At 51.9% G+C, this 19702-nt stretch overlaps 1 protein-coding gene across 1 annotated transcript in view; it reads left to right on the top strand.

The window, feature by feature from the left end:
- Positions 1 to 19702, top strand: part of LOC140396604 (serine/threonine-protein kinase TAO2-like) — a 147608-nt gene that overhangs the window by 116994 nt on the left and 10912 nt on the right. The gene's annotated exons all lie outside the window — the stretch shown is intronic.

Here is a 19702-nt window from a genome sequence, read left to right as displayed (position 1 = left end):
TCTCTCTCTCTCTATCTCTCTATCCAGTCTCTCTCTCTCTCATCCCAGTCTCTCTCTCCTATCCCAGTCTCTCTCCCAGTCCTCTCAGTCTCTCTCTATCCCAGTCTCTCTCTCTCTATCCAGTCTCTCTCTCTCTCTCTATCCCAGTCTCTCTCTCTCTCTATCCCAGTCTCTCTCTCTCTCTCTATCCCAGTCTCTCTCTCTCTCTCTATCCCATCTCTCTCTCTCTCTCCTATCCCAGTCTCTCTCTCTCTATCCCAGTCTCCTCTCTCTCTATCCCAGTCTCTCATCTCTCTATCCAGTCTCTCTCTCTCTCTATCCCAGTTCTCTCTCTCTCTCTCTATCCCAGTCTCTCTCTCTCTATCCCAGTCTCTCTCTCTCTCTCTATCCAGTCTCTCTCTCTCTCATCCCAGTCTCTCTCTCTCTATCCCAGTCTCTCTCTCTCTCTCTATCCCAGTCTCTCTCTCTATCCCAGTCTCTCGCTCTCTCTATACCAGTCTCTCTCTCTCTCTATCCCAGTCTCTCTCTCTCTATCCCAGTCTCTCTCTATCCCAGTCTCTCTCTCTCTATCCCAGCTCTCTCTCTCTCTCCATCCCAGTCTCTCTCTCTCTATCCCAGTCTCTCTCTCTCTCTATCCCAGTGTCTCTCTCTCTATCCCAGTCTCTCTCTCTCTCTCTATCCCAGTCTCTCTCTCTCTATCCCAGTCTCTCTCTCTCTCTATCCCAGTCTCTCTCTCTCTCTCTATCCCAGTCCTCTCTCTCTCTCGATCCCAGTCTCTCTCTCTCTCTCTATCCCAGTCTCTCTCTCTCTCTCTATCCCAGTCTCTCTCTCTCTATCCCAGTCTCTCTCTCTCTCTATCCCAGTCTCTCTCTCTCTCTCTATCCCAGTCTCTCTCTCTCTATCCCAGTCTCTCTCTCTATCCCAGTCTCTCTCTCTCTATCCCAGTCTCTCTCTCTCTCTCCTCTATCCCAGTCTCTCTCTCTCTATCCCAGTCTCTCTCTCTCTCTCTATCCCAGTCTCTCTCTATCCCAGTCTCTCTCTCTCTCTATCCCAGTCTCTCTCTCTCTCTTCCCAGTCTCTCTCTCTCTCTCTATCCCAGTCTCTCTCTCTCTCTCTATCCCAGTCTCTCTCTCTCTCTCTATCCCAGTCTCTCTCTCTCCATCCCAGTCCTCTCTCTCTCTCTCTATCCCAGTCTCTCTCTCTCTCTCTATCCCAGTCTCTCTCTCGTCTCTCTCTCTCCTATCCCAGTATCTCTCTCTCTCTATCGCATCTCTCTCTCCCTATCCCAGTCTCTCTCTCTCTCTCTATCCAGTCTCTCTCTCCCTATCCCAGTCTCTCTCTCTCTCTCTATCCCAGTCTCTCTCTCTCTCTCTATCTCAGTCTCTCTCTCTCTCTATCCCAGTCTCTCTCTCTCTATCCCAGTCTCTCTCTCTCTATCCCAGTCTCTCTCTCTCTCTATCCCAGTCTCTCTCTCTCATCAGTCTCTCTCTCTCTCTATCCAGGTCTCCTCTCTCTATCCAGTCTCTCTCTCTCTCTCTATCCAGTCTCTCTCTCTATCCCAGTCTCTCTCTCTCTCTCTATCCCAGTCTCTCTCTCTCTATCCCAGTCTCTCTCTCTCTCTCTATCCCAGTCTCTCTCTCTCTCTCTATCCCAGTCTCTCTCTCACTCTATCCAGTCTCTCTCTCTCTCTATCCCAGTCTCTCTCTCTCTATCCCAGTCTCTCTCTCTCTCTATTCCCAGTCTCTCTCCTCTCTATCTCAGTCTCTCTCTCTCTCTCTATCCCAGTCTCTCTCTCTCTCTCTATCCCAGTCTCTCTCTCTCCTATCCCAGTCTCTCTCTCTCTCTCTATCCCAGTCTCTCTCTCTCTATCCCAGTCTCTCTCTCTCTCTCCTATCCCAGTCTCTCTCTCTCTCTCTATCCCAGTCTCTCTCTCTCTCTCTATCCCAGTCTCTCTCTCTCTCTCTATCCCAGTCTCTCTCTCTCTCCATCCCAGTCTCTCTCTCTCTATCCCAGTCTCTCTCTCTCTCTATCCCAGTCTCTCTCTCTCTCTCTATCCCAGTCTCCTCTCTCTCTATCCCAGTCTCTCTCTCTCTCTCTATCCCAGTCTCTCTCTCTCTATCCCAGTCTCTCTCTCTCTCTCTATCCCAGTCTCTCCTCTATCCACCCAGTCTCTCTCTCTCTCTCTATCCCTGTCTCTCCTCTCTCTCTCTATCCCAGTCTCTCTCTCTCTCTCTATCCCAGTCTCTCTCTCTCTCCATCCCAGTCTCTCTCTCTCTATCCCAGTCTCTCTCTCTCTCTATCCAGTCTCTCTCTCTCTCTCTCTCTATCCCAGTCTCTCTCTCCTCCTATCCCAGTCTCTCTCTCTCTCTCTATCCCAGTCTCTCTCTCTCTCTCTATCCCAGTCCTCTCTCTATCCCAGTCACTCTCTCTCTCTCTATCCCAGTCTCTCTCTCTCTTCCATCCCAGTCTCTCTCTCTCTCTCTATCCAGTCTCTCTCTCTCTCTCTATCCCAGTCTCTCTCTCTCTCTCTATCCCAGTCTCTCTCTCTCTCCATCCCAGTCCTCTCTCTCTCTCTCTATCCAGTCTCTCTCTCTCTCTCTATCCCAGTCTCTCTCTATCCAGTCTCTCTCTCTCTCTATCCCAGTCTCTCTCTCTCTCTCTCTATCCCAGTCTCTCTCTCTCTTCCAGTCTCTCTCTCTCCCAGTCTCTCTCTCTCTCTATCCCAGTCTCTCTCTCCTCTCCTCTCTATCCCAGTCTCTCTCTATCCCAGTCTCCCTCTCTCTCTATCCCAGTCTCTCTCTCCTCTATCCCAGTCTCTCTCTCTCTCTCTCCTCTCATCCCAGCCTCTCTCTCCTCTCTCTATCCCAGACTCTCTCTCTCTCTCTATCCCAGTCTCTCTCTCTCTCTCTATCCCAGTCTCTCTCTCTCTATCCCAGTCTCTCTCTCTTCTATCCAGTCTCTCTCTCTCTCTCTATCCCAGTCTCTCTATCCCAGTCTTTCTCTCTCTCTCTATCCCAGTCTCTCTCTCTCTCTCTATCCCAGCCTCTCTCTCTCTCTATCCCAGTCTCTCTCTCTCTCTATCGCAGTCTCTCTCTCCCTATCCCAGTCTCTCTCTCTCTCTCTATCCCAGTCTCTCTCTCCCTATCCCAGTCTCTCTCTCTCTCTCTATCCCAGTCTCTCTCTCTCTCTCTATCTCAGTCTCTCTCTCTCTATCCCAGTCTCTCTCTCTCTCTATCCCAGTCTCTCTCTCTATCCCAGTCTCTCTCTCTCCTCTCTATCCCAGTCTCTCTCTCTAATCCCAGTCTCTCTCTCTCTCTATCCAGGTCTCTCTCTCTATCCCAGTCTCTCTCTCTCTCTCTATCCCAGTGTCTCTCTCTCTATCCCAGTCTCTCTCTCTCTCTATCCCAGTCTCTCTCTCTCTATCCCAGTCTCTCTCTCTCTCTCTATCCCAGTCTCTCTCTCTCTCTCTATCCCAGTCTCTCTCTCTCTCTATCCCAGTCTCTCTCTCTCTCTATCCCAGTCTCTCTCTCTCTATCCCAGTCCTCTCTCTCTCTCTATCCCAGTCTCTCTCTCTCTATCTCAGTCTCTCTCTCTCTCTCTATCCCAGTCTCTCTCTCTCTCTCTATCCCAGTCTCTCTCTCTCTCTATCCCAGGTCCTCTCTCTCTTCTCTATCCCAGTCTCTCTCTCTCTATCCCAGTCTCTCTCTCTCTATCCCAGTCTCTCTCTCTCTCTATCCCAGTCTCTCTCTCTCTCTTCTATCCCAGTCTCTCTCTCTCTCTCTATCCCAGTCTCTCTCTCTCTCTCTATCCCCGTCTCTCTCTCTCTCCATTCCAGTCTCTCTCTCTCTATCCCAGTCTCTCTCTCTCTCTATCCCAGTCTCTCTCTCTCTCTATCCAGTCTCTCTCTCTCTCTATCCCAGTCTCTCTCTCTCTCTCTATCCCAGTCTCTCTCTCTCTATCCCAGTCTCTCTCTCTCTCTCTATCCCAGTCTCTCTCTCTCTCTCGATCCCAGTCCTCTCTCTCTCTCTATCCCAGTCTCTCTCTCTCTCTCTCTATCCCAGTCTCTCTCTCTATCCCAGTCTTCTCGCTCTCTCTATCCCAGTCTCTCTCTCTCTCTCTATCCCAGTCTCTCTCTCTCTCTATCCCAGTCTCTCTCTCTATCCCAGTCTCTCTCTCTCTATCCCAGTCTCTCTCTCTCTCCATCCCAGTCTCTCTCTCTCTCTCTCTATCCCAGTCTCTCTCTCTCTCTATCCCCAGTCGTCTCTCTCTCTATCCCAGTCTCTCTCTCTCTCTCTATCCCAGTCTCTCTCTCTCTATCCCAGTCTCTCTCTCTCTCTCTATCCCAGTCTCTCTTCTCTCTCTCTATCCCAGTCTCTCTCTCTCTCTATCCCAGTCTCTCTCTCTCTCTCTATCCCAGTCTCTCTCTCTCTCTCTCTATCCCAGTCTCTCTCTCTCTATCCCAGTCTCTCTCTCTCTCTATCCCAGTCTCTCTCTCTCTCTCTATCCCAGTCTCTCTCTCTCTCTATCCCAGTCCTCTCTCTCTATCCCAGTCTCTCTCTCTCTCTATCCCAGTCTCTCTCTCTCTCTCTATCCAGTCTCTCTCTCTCTATCCCAGTCTCTCTCCTCTCTCTCTATCCCAGTCTCTCTCTATCCCAGTCTCTCTCTCTCTCTCTATCCCAGTCTCTCTCTCTCTCCATCCCAGTCTCTCTCTCTCTCTCTATCCAGTCTCTCTCTCTCTCTCTATCCCAGTCTCTCTCTCTCTCTCTATCCCAGTCTCTCTCTCTCTCCTATCCCAGTCTCTCTCTCTCTCTCTATCCCAGTCTCTCTCTCTCTCTCTATCCCAGTCTCTCTCTCTCTCTATCCCAGTCTCTCTCTCTATCCCAGTCTCTCTCTCTCTATCCCAGTCTCTCTCTCTCTATCCCAGTCTCTCTCTCTCTCTATCCCAGTCTCTCTCTCTCTATCTCAGTCTCTCTCTCTCTCTATCCCAGTCTCTCTCTCACTCTCTATCCCAGTCTCTCTCTCTCTCTATCCCAGTCTCTCTCTCTCTCTCTATCCCAGTCTCTCTCTCTCTATCCAGTCTCTCTCTCTCTCTATCCCAGTCTCTCTCTCTCTCTATCCCAGTCTCTCTCTCTCTCTCTCTATCCCAGTCTCTCTCTCTCTCTCTATCCCAGTCTCTCTCTCTCTCCATCCCAGTCTCTCTCTCTCTATCCCAGTCTCTCTCTCTCTCTATCCCAGTCTCTCTCTCTCTCTATCCCAGTCTCTCTCTCTCTCTATCCCAGTCTCTCTCTCTCTCTCTATCCCAGTCTCTCTCTCTCTATCCCAGTCTCTCTCTCTCTCTATCCCAGTCTCTCTCTATCCCAGTCTCTCTCTCTCTCTATCCCTGTCTCTCTCTCTCTATCCCAGTCTCTCTCTCTCTCTCTATCCCAGTCTCTCTCTCTCTCCATCCCAGTCTCTCTCTCTCTATCCCAGTCTCTCTCTCTCTCTATCCCAGTCTCTCTCTCTCTCTCTATCCCAGTCTCTCTCTCCCTATCCCAGTCTCTCTCTCTCTCTCTATCCCAGTCTCTCTCTCTCTCTCTATCCCAGTCTCTCTCTATCCCAGTCTCTCTCTCTCTCTCTATCCCAGTCTCTCTCTCTCTCCATCCCAGTCCTCTCTCTCTCTCTCTATCCCAGTCTCTCTCTCTCTCTCTATCCAGTCTCTCTCTCTCTCTCTATCCCAGTCTTCTCTCTCTCCATCCCAGTCTCTCTCTCTCTCTCTATCCCAGTCTCTCTCTCTCTCTCTATCCCAGTCTCTCTCTATCCCAGTCTCTCTCTCTCTCTATCCCAGTCTCTCTCTCTCTCTATCCCAGCTCTCTCTCTCTCTCTATCCCAGTCTCTCTCTCTCTCCAGTCTCTCTCTCTCTCTATCCCAGTCTCTCTCTCTCTCTCTCTATCCAGTCTCTCCTATCCAGTCTCCCTCTCTCTCTATCCCAGTCTCTCTCTCTCTATCCCAGTCTCTCTCTCTCTCTCTATCCCAGCCTCTCTCTCTCTCTCTATCCCAGTCTCTCTCTCTCTATCCAGTCTCTCTCTCTCTCTCTATCCCAGTCTCTCTCTCTCTATCCCAGTATCTCTCTCTCTATCCCAGTCTCTCTCTCTCTCTCTATCCCAGTCTCTCTCTATCCCAGTCTTTCTCTCTCTCTCTATCCCAGTCTCTCTCTCTCTCTCTATCCCAGCTCTCTCTCTCTCTCTATCCCAGTCTCTCTCTCTCTCTATCGCAGTCTCTCTCTCCCTATCCCAGTCTCTCTCTCTCTCTCTATCCCAGTCTCTCTCTCCCTATCCCAGTCTCTCTCTCTCTCTCTATCCCAGTCTCTCTCTCTCTCTCTATCTCAGTCTCTCTCTCTCTATCCCAGTCTCTCTCTCTCTCTATCCCAGTCTCTCTCTCTATCCCAGTCTCTCTCTCTCTCTCTATCCCAGTCCTCTCTCTATCCCATCTCTCTCTCTCTCTATCCAGGTCTCTCTCTCTATCCCAGTCTCTCTCTCTCTCTATCCCAGTCTCTCTCTCTATCCCAGTCTCTCTCTCTCTCTATCCCAGTCTCTCTCTCTCTATCCCAGTCTCTCTCTCTCTCTCTATCCCAGTCTCTCTCTCTCTCTCTATCCAGTCTCTCTCTCTCTCTATCCCAGTCTCTCTCTCTCTCTATCCCAGTCTCTCTCTCTCTATCCCAGTCTCTCTCTCTCTCTATCCCAGTCTCTCTCTCTCTATCTCAGTCTCTCTCTCTCTCTCTATCCCAGTCTCTCTCTCTCTCTCTATCCCCAGTCTCTCTCTCTCTCTATCCCAGTCTCTCCTCTCTCTCTATCCCAGTCTCTCTCTCTCTATCCCAGTCTCTCTCTCTCTATCCCAGTCTCTCTCTCTCTCTATCCCAGTCTCTCTCTCTCTCTCTATCCCAGTCTCTCTCTCTCTCTCTATCCCAGTCTCTCTCTCTCTCTCTATCCCAGTCTCTCTCTCTCTCCATCCCAGTCTCTCTCTCTCTATCCCAGTCTCTCTCTCTCTCTATCCCAGTCTCTCTTCTCTCTCTATCCCAGTCTCTCTCTCTCCTATCCCAGTCTCTCTCTCTCTCTCTATCCCAGTCTCTCTCTCTCTATCCCAGTCTCTCTCTCTCTCTCTATCCCAGTCTCTCTCTCTCTCTCGATCCCAGTCTCTCCTCTCTCTCTATCCCAGTCTCTCTCTCTCTCTCTATCCCAGTCTCTCTCTCTATCCCAGTCTCTCGCTCTCTCTATCCCAGTCTCTCTCTCTCTCTCTATCCCAGTCTCTCTCTCTCTCTATCCCAGTCCTCTCTCTCTATCCCAGTCTCTCTCTCTCTATCCCAGTCTCTCTCTCTCTCCATCCCAGTCTCTCTCTCTCTCTCTCTATCCCAGTCTCTCTCTCTCTCTATCCCAGTGTCTCTCTCTCTATCCCAGTCTCTCTCTCTCTCTCTATCCCAGTCTCTCTCTCTCTATCCCAGTCTCTCTCTCTCTCTCTATCCCAGTCTCTCTCTCTCTCTCTATCCCAGTCTCTCTCTCTCTCTATCCCAGTCTCTCTCTCTCTCTCTATCCCAGTCTCTCTCTCTCTCTCTCTATCCCAGTCTCTCTCTCTCTATCCCAGTCTCTCTCTCTCTCTATCCCAGTCTCTCTCTCTCTCTCTATCCCAGTCTCTCTCTCTCTCTATTCCCAGTCTCTCTCTCTATCCCAGTCTCTCTCTCTCTCTATCCCAGTCTCTCTCTCTCTCTCTATCCCAGTCTCTCTCTCTCTATCCCAGTCTCTCTCTCTCTCTCTATCCCAGTCCTCTCTCTATCCCAGTCTCTCTCTCTCTCTCTATCCCAGTCTCTCTCTCTCTCCATCCAGTCTCTCTCTCTCCTCTATCCCAGTCTCTCTCTCTCTCTCTATCCCAGTCTCTCTCTCTCGTCTCTATCCCAGTCTCTCTCTCTCTCCATCCCAGTCTCTCTCTCTCTCTCTATCCCAGTCTCTCTCTCTCTCTCTATCCCAGTCTCTCTCTATCCCAGTCTCTCTCTCTCTCTATCCCAGTCTCTCTCTCTCTCTATCGCAGTCTCTCTCTCCCTATCCCAGTCTCTCTCTCTCTCTCTATCCCAGTCTCTCTCTCCCTATCCCAGTCTCTCTCTCTCTCTCTATCCCAGTCTCTCTCTCTCTCTCTATCTCAGTCTCTCTCTCTCTATCCCAGTCTCTCTCTCTCCTCTATCCCAGTCTCTCTCTCTATCCCAGTCTCTCTCTCTCTCTCTATCCCAGTCTCTCTCACTATCCCAGTCTCTCTCTCTCTCTATCCAGGTCTCTCTCTCTATCCCAGTCTCTCTCTCTCTCTCTATCCCAGTCTCTCTCTCTATCCCAGTCTCTCTCTCTCTCTATCCCAGTCTCTCTCTCTCTATCCCAGTCTCTCTCTCTCTCTCTATCCCAGTCTCTCTCTCTCTCTCTATCCCCAGTCTCTCTCTCTCTCTATCCCAGTCTCTCTCTCTCCTCTATCCCAGTCTCTCTCTCTCTATCCCAGTCTCTCTCTCTCTCTATCCCAGTCTCTCTCTCTCTATCCCAGTCTCTCTCTCTCTCTCTATCCCAGTCTCTCTCTCTCTCTCTATCCCAGTCTCTCTCTCTCTCTATCCCAGTCTCTCTCTCTCTCTCTATCCCAGTCTCTCTCTCTCTATCCCAGTCTCTCTCTCTCTATCCCAGTCTCTCTCTCTCTATCCAGTCTCTCTCTCTCTCTCTATCCCAGTCTCTCTCTCTCTCTCTATCCCAGTCTCTCTCTCTCTCTCTATCCCAGTCTCTCTCTCTCTCCATCCCAGTCTCTCTCTCTCTATCCCAGTCTCTCTCTCTCTCTATCCCAGTCTCTCTCTCTCTCTATCCCAGTCTCTCTCTCTCTCTATCCCAGTCTCTCTCTCTCTCTCTATCCCAGTCTCTCTCTCTCTATCCCAGTCTCTCTCTCTCTCTCTATCCCAGTCTCTCTCTCTCTCTCGATCCAGTCTCTCTCTCTCTCTATCCCAGTCTCTCTCTCTCTCTCTATCCTCAGTCTCTCTCTCTATCCCAGTCTCTCGCTCTCTCTATCCCAGTCTCTCTCTCTCTCTCTATCCCAGTCTCTCTCTCTCTCTATCCCAGTCTCTCTCTCTATCCCAGTCTCTCTCTCTCTATCCCAGTCTCTCCTCTCTCCCCCCCACTCTCTCCATCTTCCCAGTCTCTCTCTCTCTCTCTCTATCCCAGTGTCTCTCTCTCTCTATCCCAGTGTCTCTCTCTCTATCCCAGTCTCTCTCTCTCTCTCTATCATCAGTCTCTCTCTCTCTATCCCAGTCTCTCTCTCTCTCTCTATCCCAGTCTCTCTCTCTCTCTCTATCCCAGTCTCTCTCTCTCTCTATCCCAGTCTCTCTCTCTCTCTCTATCCCAGGTCTCTCTCTCTCTCTCTCTCTCCAGTCTCTCTCCTCTATCCCAGTCTCTCTCTCTCTCTATCCCAGTCTCTCTCTCTCTCTCTATCCCAGTCTCTCTCTCTCTCTATCCCAGTCTCTCTCTCTATCCCAGTCTCTCTCTCTCTCTATCCCAGTCTCTCTCTCTCTCTCTATCCCAGTCTCTCTCTCTCTATCCCAGTCTCTCTCTCTCTCTCTATCCCAGTCTCTCTCTATCCCAGTCTCTCTCTCTCTCTCTATCCCAGTCTCTCTCTCTCTCCATCCCAGTCTCTCTCTCTCTCTCTATCCCAGTCTCTCTCTCTCTCTCTATCCCAGTCTCTCTCTCTCTCTCTATCCAGTCTCTCTCTCTCTCCATCCCAGTCTCTCTCTCTCTCTCTATCCCAGTCTCTCTCTCTCTCTCTATCCCAGTCTCTCTCTATCCCAGTCTCTCTCTCTCTCTATCCCAGTCTCTCTCTCTCTCTCTATCCCAGTCTCTCTCTCTCTCTATCCCAGTCTCTCTCTCTCCCAGTCCTCTCTCTCTCTCTATCCCAGTCTCTCTCTCTCTCTCTCTATCCCAGTCTCTCTCTATCCCAGTCTCCCTCTCTCTCTATCCCAGTCCTCTCTCTCTCTATCCCAGTCTCTCTCTCTCTCTCTATCCCAGCCTCTCTCTCTCTCTCTATCCCAGTCTCTCTCTCTCTCTCTATCCCAGTCTCTCTCTCTCTCTCTATCCCAGTCTCTCTCTCTCTATCCCAGTCTCTCTCTCTCTATCCCAGTCTCTCTCTCTCTCTCTATCCAGTCTCTCTCTATCCCAGTCTTCTCTCTCTCTCTATCCCCAGTCTCTCTCTCTCTCTCTATCCCAGTCTCTCTCTCTCTCTATCCCAGTCTCTCTCTCTCTCTATCGCAGTCTCTCTCTCCCTATCCCAGTCTCTCTCTCTCTCTCTATCCCAGTCTCTCTCTCTCTCTCTATCCCAGTCTCCCTCTCTCTCTATCCCAGTCTCTCTCTATCCCAGTCTCTCTCTCTCTCTATCCCAGTCTCTCTCTCTCTGTCCCAGTCTCTCTCTCTCTATCCCAGACTCTCTCTCTCTCTATCCCAGTCTCTCTCTATCCCAGTCTCTCTCTCTCTCTATCGCAGTCTCTCTCTCCCTATCCCAGTCTCTCTCTCTCTCTCTATCCCAGTCTCTCTCTCTCTCTCTATCCCAGTCTCTCTCTCTCTATCCCAGTCTCTCTCTCTCTATCCCAGTCTCTCTCTCTCTCTATCCCAGTCTCTCTCTCTCTCTCTATCCCAGTCTCTCTCTCTCTCTATCCCAGTCTCTCTCTCTCTATCCCAGTCTCTCTCTCTCTCTCTATCCCAGTCTCTCTCTCTCTCTATCCCAGTCTCTCTCTCTCTCTCTATCCCAGTCTCTCTCTCTCTCTCTATCCCAGTCTCTCTCTCTCTATCCCAGTCTCTCTCTCTCTCTCTATCCCAGTCTCTCTCTCTCTCTATCCCAGTCTCTCTCTCTCTCTCTATCCCAGTCTCTCTCTCTCTATCCCAGTCTCTCTCTCTCTCTCTATCCCAGTCTCTCTCTCTCTCTATCCCAGTCTCTCTCTCTCTATCCCAGTCTCTCTCTCTCTCTATCCCAGTCTCTCTCTCTCTCTATCCCAGTCTCTCTCTCTCTCTATCCAGTCTCTCTCTCTCTATCCCAGTCTCTCTCTCTCTATCCCAGTCTCTCTCTCTCTCTATCCCAGTCTCTCTCTCTCTCTATCCCAGTCTCTCTCTCTCTATCCCAGTCTCTCTCTCTCTCTCTATCCCAGTCTCTCTCTCTCTCTATCCCAGTCTCTCTCTCTCTCTCTATCCCAGTCTCTCTCTCTCTATCCCAGTCTCTCTCTCTCTCTATCCCAGTCTCTCTCTCTCTCTATCCCAGTCTCTCTCTCTCTCTATCCCAGTCTCTCTCTCTCTCTCTCTATCCCAGTCTCTCTCTCTATCCCAGTCTCTCTCTCTCTCTATTCCAGTCTCTCTCTCTCTCTATCCCAGTCTCTCTCTCTCTATCCCAGTCTCTCTCTCTCTCTATCCCAGTCTCTCTCTCTCTCTATCCCAGTCTCTCTCTCTCTCTATCCCAGTCTCTCTCTCTCTCTCTATCCCAGTCTCTCTCTCTCTCTATCCCAGTCTCTCTCTCTCTCTCTATCCCAGTCTCTCTCTCTCTCTCTATCCCAGTCTCTCTCTCTCTCTATCCCAGTCTCTCTCTCTCTCTCTATCCCAGTCCCTCTCTCTCTCTATCCCAGTCTCTCTCTCTCTCTCTATCCCAGTCTCTCTCTCTCTCTATCCCAGTCTCTCTCTCTCTCTATCCCAGTCTCTCTCTCTCTATCCCAGTCTCTCTCTCTCTCTCTATCCCAGTCTCTCTCTCTCTCTATCCCAGTCTCTCTCTCTCTCTCTATCCCAGTCTCTCTCTCTCTCTCTATCCCAGTCTCTCTCTCTCTCTATTCCAGTCTCTCTCTCTCTCTATCCCAGTCTCTCTCTCTCTCTATCCCAGTCTCTCTCTCTCTCTATCCCAGTCTCTCTCTCTCTATCCCAGTCTCTCTCTCTCTCTCTATCCCAGTCTCTCTCTCTCTCTATCCCAGTCTCTCTCTCTCTCTCTATCCCAGTCTCTCTCTCTCTCTCTATCCCAGTCTCTCTCTCTCTCTATCCCAGTCTCTCTCTCTCTCTCTATCCCAGTCCCTCTCTCTCTCTATCCCAGTCTCTCTCTCTCTCTCTATCCCAGTCTCTCTCTCTCTCTATCCCAGTCTCTCTCTCTCTCTATCCCAGTCTCTCTCTCTCTATCCCAGTCCTCTCTCTCTCTCTATCCCAGTCTCTCTCTCTATCCCAGTCTCTCTCTCTCTCTATCCCAGTCTCTCTCTCTCTCTATCCCAGTCTCTCTCTCTCTATCCCAGTCTCTCTCTCTCTCTATCCCAGTCTCTCTCTCTCTCTATCCCAGTCTCTCTCTCTCTCTATCCCAGTCTCTCTCTCTCTCTATCCCAGTCTCTCTCTCTCTCTCTCTATCCCAGTCTCTCTCTCTATCCCAGTCTCTCTCTCTCTCTATCCCAGTCTCTCTCTCTCTCTATCCCAGTCTCTCTCGCTCTATCCCAGTCTCTCTCTCTCTCTATCCCAGTCTCTCTCTCTCTCTATCCCAGTCTCTCTCTCTCTCTATCCCAGTCTCTCTCTCTCTCTCTATCCCAGTCTCTCTCTCTCTCTATCCCAGTCTCTCTCTCTCTCTCTCTATCCCAGTCTCTCTCTCTCTCTCTATCCCAGTCTCGCTCTCTCTCTATCCCAGTCTCTCTCTCTCTCTATCCCAGTCTCTCTCTCTCTCTCTATCCCAGTCCCTCTCTTTCTCTATCCCAGTCTCTCTCTCTCTATCCCAGTCTCTCTCTCTCTCTATCCCAGTCTCTCTCTCTCTCTATCCCAGTCCCTCTCTCTATCTCCCCCACGCCCCGCCTCCACATTCTCCTCCCTCCGTCCCTCAAACCTCCGCCCTCTGGCAGGAGTGACAGGCTGTCCCTCTCGCTGGGCGAGCTGCAATTGTTCAGACACAACGGCGAGGTTTACGGTGCAATAACTTCACCAACAAACCTACAAACCCTCACAGCTTACGCCCGAAGGCGGATCCTGTTAGGGTGGAGATCAACCTCTCCACCCTGTGCCCTGGCGTGGCGGGGGGGGGGGGTGGCGGAGAGAGGGCCGGGGGGGGGGGGGGGGGGGGGGGGGGGCGCTAGAATTCTTGACGCTTGAGAAGGTTAAGTTTGAACTGAGGGGAAGGACGGAGGGTTCTACAATTCATGGTCGTTATTCGTTAAGGGGATGGTTTAGCACAGGGCTAAATCGCTGGCTTTGAAAGAAGCCCAAGGCAGGCCAGCAGCACGGTTCAATTCCCGTACCAGCCTCCCCGAACAGGCGCTGGAATGTGGCGACTAGGGGCTTTTCACAGTAACTTCATTTGAAGCCTACTTGTGACAATAAGCGATTTTCATTTCCGTTCATTTTTTCATTATATACTTTTGAGAATTGGATCACATCGAACACTAAGAGGGGGGGGAGGCTGGGAGGGTTGGGGGGAGGCTAGGAGGGTTGGGGGGAGGGTTGGGGGGAGGCTGGGAGGGTTGGGGGAGGCTGGGAGGGTTGGGGGGAGGCTGGGAGGGTTGGGGGGAGGCTGGGAGGGTTGGGGGAGGCTGGGAGGGTTGGGGGGAGGCTGGGAGGGTTGGGGGAGGCTGGGAGGGCTGGGGGGAGGCTGGGAGGGTTGGGGGAGGGTTGGGGGAGGCTGGGAGGGTTGGGGGAGGCTGGGAGGGTTGGGGGGAGGCTGGGAGGGTTGGGGGGAGGCTGGGAGGGTTGGGGGGAGGCTGGGAGGGTTGGGGAGGCTGGGAGGGTTGGGGGGAGGCTGGGAGGGTTGGGGGGAGGCTGGGAGGGTTGGGGGGAGGCTGGGAGGGTTGGGGGAGGCTGGGAGGGTTGGGGGGAGGCTGGGAGGGTTGGGGGAGGCTGGGAGGGTTGGGGGGAGGCTGGGAGGGTTGGGGGAGGCTGGGAGGGTTGGGGGGAGGCTGGGAGGGTTGGGGGAGGGTTGGGGGAGGCTGGGAGGGTTGGGGGAGGCTGGGAGGGTTGGGGGGAGGCTGGGAGGGTTGGGGGAGGCTGGGAGTGTTGGGGGGAGGCTGGGAGGGTTGGGGGAGGCTGGGAGGGTTGGGGGGAGGCTGGGAGGGTTGGGGGAGGCTGGGAGGGTTGGGGGAGGCTGGGAGTGTTGGGGGGAGGCTGGGAGGGTTGGGGGAGGCTGGGAGGGTTGGGGGGAGGCTGGGAGGGTTGGGGGAGGGGGGCGATGGGTTGGGGGGAGGGGGGCGATGGATTGGGGGGAGGGGGGCGATGGGTGTTAATGGTGACTATGGGTGGTTCCCGATTCCTTTGTGTCATTTGTTTAAGTTAACATGCGGGCTAATGTCTGGGGTTTGGTGGGAGGATGGGATCGTTACTGATATGGGGATTGACGTAATTGATGTTACATTCGTTACTGATTATTGTTTATTGTTGGGTGTAAATTGGGGAGAAAATGTGAAAAAGGAGAATAAAAATATATATTTTTAAAATCCCGCACAGCTTACACCAGACCCCATCTCCAACCCTCCAACCCTTTCTCCCCCAAAACAAAACCTTGCGAAACGTGACACCACAGAGAACAGCAATTCTTCGAATTATAACTAAACCACATCCGGCCCTGTTAGTGCAAAAAAAATCAATGGCCCGAGATAGTCTTGATACTCCATCTCTGCCTGTCTCTCTCTGCCTCTCTCTCTCTCTGTCTCTATCTGTGTCTCCCTCGGTCTCTCTGTCTCTCCCTCTCTGTCTCTCCCTCTCCCTTTCTGTCTCTATCTCTCCCTTTCTGACTCTCTGTCTCTCTCTCCTCCGCTCTGTCTCTCTCTTTCTCTCCCTCTCTGGCTCTCCCTCTCTCTTTCCGTCTCCCTCTCTCTGTCTCTCCGTCTCTCTGTTTCTCCCTCTCTGTCTCTCCCTCTCCCTCTAGTCTCTATCTCTCCCTCTTTCTTTCCGTCTCTCTCTCTCTGTCTCGCTCTCTCTCTGTCTCTCTCTCTGTCTATCTCTCTGTCTCTCCCTCTCCCTCTCTGTCTCTGTCTCTCCCTCTCTGACTCTATCTCTATCTCTCCTGCTCTGTCTCTCCCTCTTTCTCTGCCTCTATCTCCCTCTCGCTCTCTCTCTGTCTCTCTCTATCTCTTCCTCTTTGTCTCTCTCTGCCACCATCTCTCTCTCTCTCTGTCTCACTCTGCCTCTCTCTCTCTCTCTCTGTCTCTCTCCCTCTATCTCTCCTCTCCATTTGTTCCTCTTTGTCTGCCTCTGGCTCACAAACAGTTCCCTATCTCCATCGCTTCCTCATTCTCACCCTTCCTATTTTACAAAGGGTGAATTATCTCCTAATTTTTGTGAAAGTTCCTCCGCAACCCCCCCCCCCAACCACCACCACCACCCCCGCCCTAACTTGTCCCTCCAAAACTCTCACTGTGTCTCAGTCTCTGCTGTTTAGCACTGCCGCACTCTTTCTATCTCTCCATTTCTCTCTCCCCTATCTGCCTCTCACTGTTCCTTGTTCTTGGTACCTGTCTCTCTCTCTCTCTCTCCCTCTCTCTTTCTCTTTGCTCATTTTCTCTCACTCTGTCTCTCTCTAGCTCTTTATCACTCTCTCATTCTCTGTCTCTTTTCCTCTCGTTCTCTGACTCCCATTCTGTCTCTCTCTTGTTCTCTATCTTTCTGTGTCTCTTGCTCTCTCTCTCTCTCTGTCTCTCATTCACTAACTCTATTTCCCTCTCTGTCGCTCACTCGCTCTCTATGTCTCTCCCCCTCGTTCTCTGCCTCTCTCTCTCTCTCTCTCTCACTCTTTACCTATCTCTCACTGTATTCCGTACTCTCAGTTCCCGCTCTCTGTAACCACCCTGATTGAAGATACATTTCCAAATTCAGTGGGGAGCAGATGTCCCTCGCTGACCTCCTCACAGCCTGGGATAGAGTGGACTTACCGAAGCACTTGGCCACGCCGCAGTTCTGTCTCAGCTACGCTTTACCCTTAAGGATGGGTTTTGCAGTAATGCAGGTTGCAATTAAGTTCCGAGAATCAGCCCCTTTCCTGTTTCACCGAAACACTCAACAGGAAGTCTGAAGTAACGATCGTTATCTCCACCTTAACGCATCACGTCATGACCAAAAACACAAGTATCTGGGAGTGTCATTCGGTCCCGGAGAGTGCTCTGCTATTCGATGAGATCGTGGTGATCTGGTTGTGGCCTTCATCGCGCAGCCCCGCCCCACCCACACTCCACCCCCCCTCCCCTGTCCCCCGTCTCCCCCGCTCTCCATGGTCTTCGATCACAACTGTCTAACTCGGCCTTGCATTTATTCTGGGCATAGCAGCCTCCACCGCGCGCGCCTTCCACAGAATGACCATCCCCTTGAGGGAAGAAATTCTCTTCAGTCTTCATCACCCTTCATAGAATCTGTGCAGAGCAGAGAAAGCCATTCGGCCCATCGAGTCTGCACCGACCCACCGAAACAGCACACCCTTCCCAGGCCCAATCCCCACCCTAGCCCCTTCACCCCAGCTTTGGACACTGAGGGACAAATGAGGGTGGCCAATCCACTGAACCTTCATACCTTCCATTTCACCCGGTGCATTGACTATCTCCCTGGGGTCACCCTGGGGTGCTGGCCATCAGCCCTGGGGGGGGTGGGGGGGGGGGAGAAGGAGGAGGATAGGGGGCCGGGATGTCAGCTTTGAGTTCCAATAATTTTCTCACTACCCTCTCCCTGGCGATTGTAAATGTTTCAAGCTCCGTCCTCTTTGTCACCTCTTGACAATTATTTCCTGGGATGGGCACCAGTGCCTTGGGCAGTGAGGAGATTCAATTCACCCGCTCAATTCACCCGCTCAAATCACCCGCTCAAATCACCCACTCAAATCACCCCTCAATTCACCCGCTCAATTCACCCGCTCAAATCACCCGCTCAAATCACCCGCTCAAATCACCCGCTCAATTCACCCGCTCAATTCACCCGCTCAATTCACCCGCTCAAATCACCCGCTCAATTCACCCACTCAAATCACCCGCTCAATTCACCCACTCAATTCACCCGCTCAATTCACCCGCTCAATTCACCCGCTCAATTCACCCGCCCAATTCACCCGCTCAATTCACCCGCTCAATTCACCCGTACAGTTCACCCGCTCAATTCACCCACTCAATTCGCCAGCTCAATTCACCCGCTCAAATCACCTGCTCAATTCACCCGCTCAATTCACCCGCTCAAATCACCCGCTCAATTCACCTGCTCAATTCACCCGCTCAATTCACCAGCTCAATTCACCCGCTCAAATCACCCGCTCAATTCACCCACTCAATTCACCCGCCCAATTCACCCGCTCAATTCACCCGCTCAATTCACCCGTACAGTTCACCCGCTCAATTCACCCACTCAATTCGCCAGCTCAATTCACCCGCTCAAATCACCTGCTCAATTCACCCGCTCAATTCACCCGCTCAAATCACCCGCTCAAATCACCCGCTCAATTCACCCGCTCAATTCACCAGCTCAATTCACCCGCTCAAATCACCCGCTCAATTCACCCACTCAATTCACCCGCTCAATTCACCCGCTCAAGTTACCCGCTCAATTCACCAGCTCAATTCACCCGCTCAATTCACCCACTCAATTCACCCACTCAATTCACCCGTTCAATTCACCCACTCAATTCACCCACTCAATTCACCCGCTCAATTCACCCGCGCAATTTACCCGCACAATTTACCCACCCAAAAACCCGTTCAATTCACCCGCTCAATTTGCCCGCTCAATTCACCCGCTCATTTAACCCGCCAAATGCACCCGCTCAATTCACCTGCTCAATTGACCTGCTCAATTCACCCGCTCAATTCACCCGCCCAATTCGCCCGCCAAATTCACCCACTCAATTCACCCGCGCAATTCACCCGCCCAAAAACTCGTTCAATTCACCCGCTCAATTCGCCCGCTCAATTCACCCGCTCAATTCACCTGCTCATTTAACCCGCCAAATGCACCCGCTCAATTCACCTGCTCAATTGACCTGTTCAATTGACCCGCTCAATTCACACGCCCAATTCACCCACTCAATTCACCCACTCAATTCAGCCGCTCAAGTCACCCGGTCAATTCACCCACCAAAAAACCCACTCAATTTGCCTGCTCAATTCGCCCGCTCAATTCACCTGCTCAATTCACCTGCCCAAAACACCCGCTCAATTCAACCGTGCAATTCGCCCGCTCAATTCACCCGGTCAATTCACCCGCTCAATTCACCAGCTCAATTCACCCTCTCAATTCGCCCGTTCAATTCACCCGCTCAATTCACCTGCCAAAAACACCCGCTCAAGTCACCCGGTCAATTCACCCACCAAAAAACCCACTCAATTCGCCCGCTCAATTCGCTCGTTCAATGCACCCGCTCAATTCACCCGCTCAATTCACCTGCCCAAAACGCCCGCTCAATTCACCCGCTCAATTCGCCCGCTCAATTCACTCGCTCAATCCACCCTCTAAATTCATCCGCCCAGTCAATTTGCCCGCTAAATTCACCCGGTCAATTCACCCTCTCAATTCACCCGCTCAATCCGCCTGGTCAATTCAGCTGCTCAATTCACCCTCTCAATTCGCCCGCTCAAGTCACCCGGTCAATTCACCCACCAAAAAACCCACTCAATTCGCCCGCTCAATTCGCCCGCTCAGTGCACCCGCTCAATTCACCTGCCCAAAACACCCGCTCAATTCACCCGCTCAATTCGCCCGCTAAATTCACTCGCTCAATTCACCCTCTCAATTCACCCTCTCAATTCACCCGCTCAATCCGCCCGGTCAATTCACCCGCTCAATTCACCCGCTCAATTCACCTGCTCAATTCACCCGCTCAAATCACCCGCTCAATTCACCCGCTCAATTCACCCGCTCAGTGCACCCGCTCAATTCACCTGCCCAAAACACCCGCTCAATTCACCCGCTCAATTCGCCCGCTCAATTCACTCGCTCAATTCACCCTCTCAATTCACCCGCTCAATCCGCCCGATCAATTCACCCGCTCAATTCACCCGCTCAATTCACCAGCTCAATTCACCCACTTAATTCACCCGCTCAATTTACCCGCTCAATTCACAACCTCAAACCACCCGCTCAAATCACCCGCTCAAATCACCCGCTCAATTCACCCGCTCAATTCACCCGCTCAATTCAACCGCTCAATTCACCCGCTCAATTCACCCACTCAATTCACCCACTCAATTCATCCGCTCATATCACCCGCTCAATACACCCGCTCAATTCACCGGCTCAATTCACCCGCTCTATTCACCCGCTCAATTCACCCACTCAATTCACCCGCTCAATTCACCGCTCAATTCACCCGCTCAATTCACCTGCTCAATTCACCCGCTCAAATCACCCGCTCAATTCACCCGCTCAATTCACCCACTCAATTCACCTGCTCAAGTCACCCGGTCAATTCACCCACCAAAAACACACTCAATTCGCCCGCTCAATTCGCCCGCTCAATTCACCTGCCCAAAACACCCGCTCAATTCACCCGCTCAATTCGCCCGCTAAATTCACTCGCTCAATTCACCCTCTCAATTCACCCGCTCAATCCGCCCGGTCAATTCACCCACTCAATTCACCCGCTCAATTCACCTGCTCAATTCACCCGCTCAAATCACCCGCTCAATTCACCCGCTCAATTCACCCGCTCAGTGCACCCGCTCAATTCACCTGCCCAAAACACCCGCTCAATTCACCCGCTCAATTCGCCC

This window comes from Scyliorhinus torazame, chromosome 19, assembly GCF_047496885.1.
Source record: "Scyliorhinus torazame isolate Kashiwa2021f chromosome 19, sScyTor2.1, whole genome shotgun sequence".
NCBI classification, from domain to species: Eukaryota; Metazoa; Chordata; class Chondrichthyes; order Carcharhiniformes; family Scyliorhinidae; genus Scyliorhinus; species Scyliorhinus torazame.
This window is presented reverse-complemented; position numbering and strand designations above follow the sequence as displayed.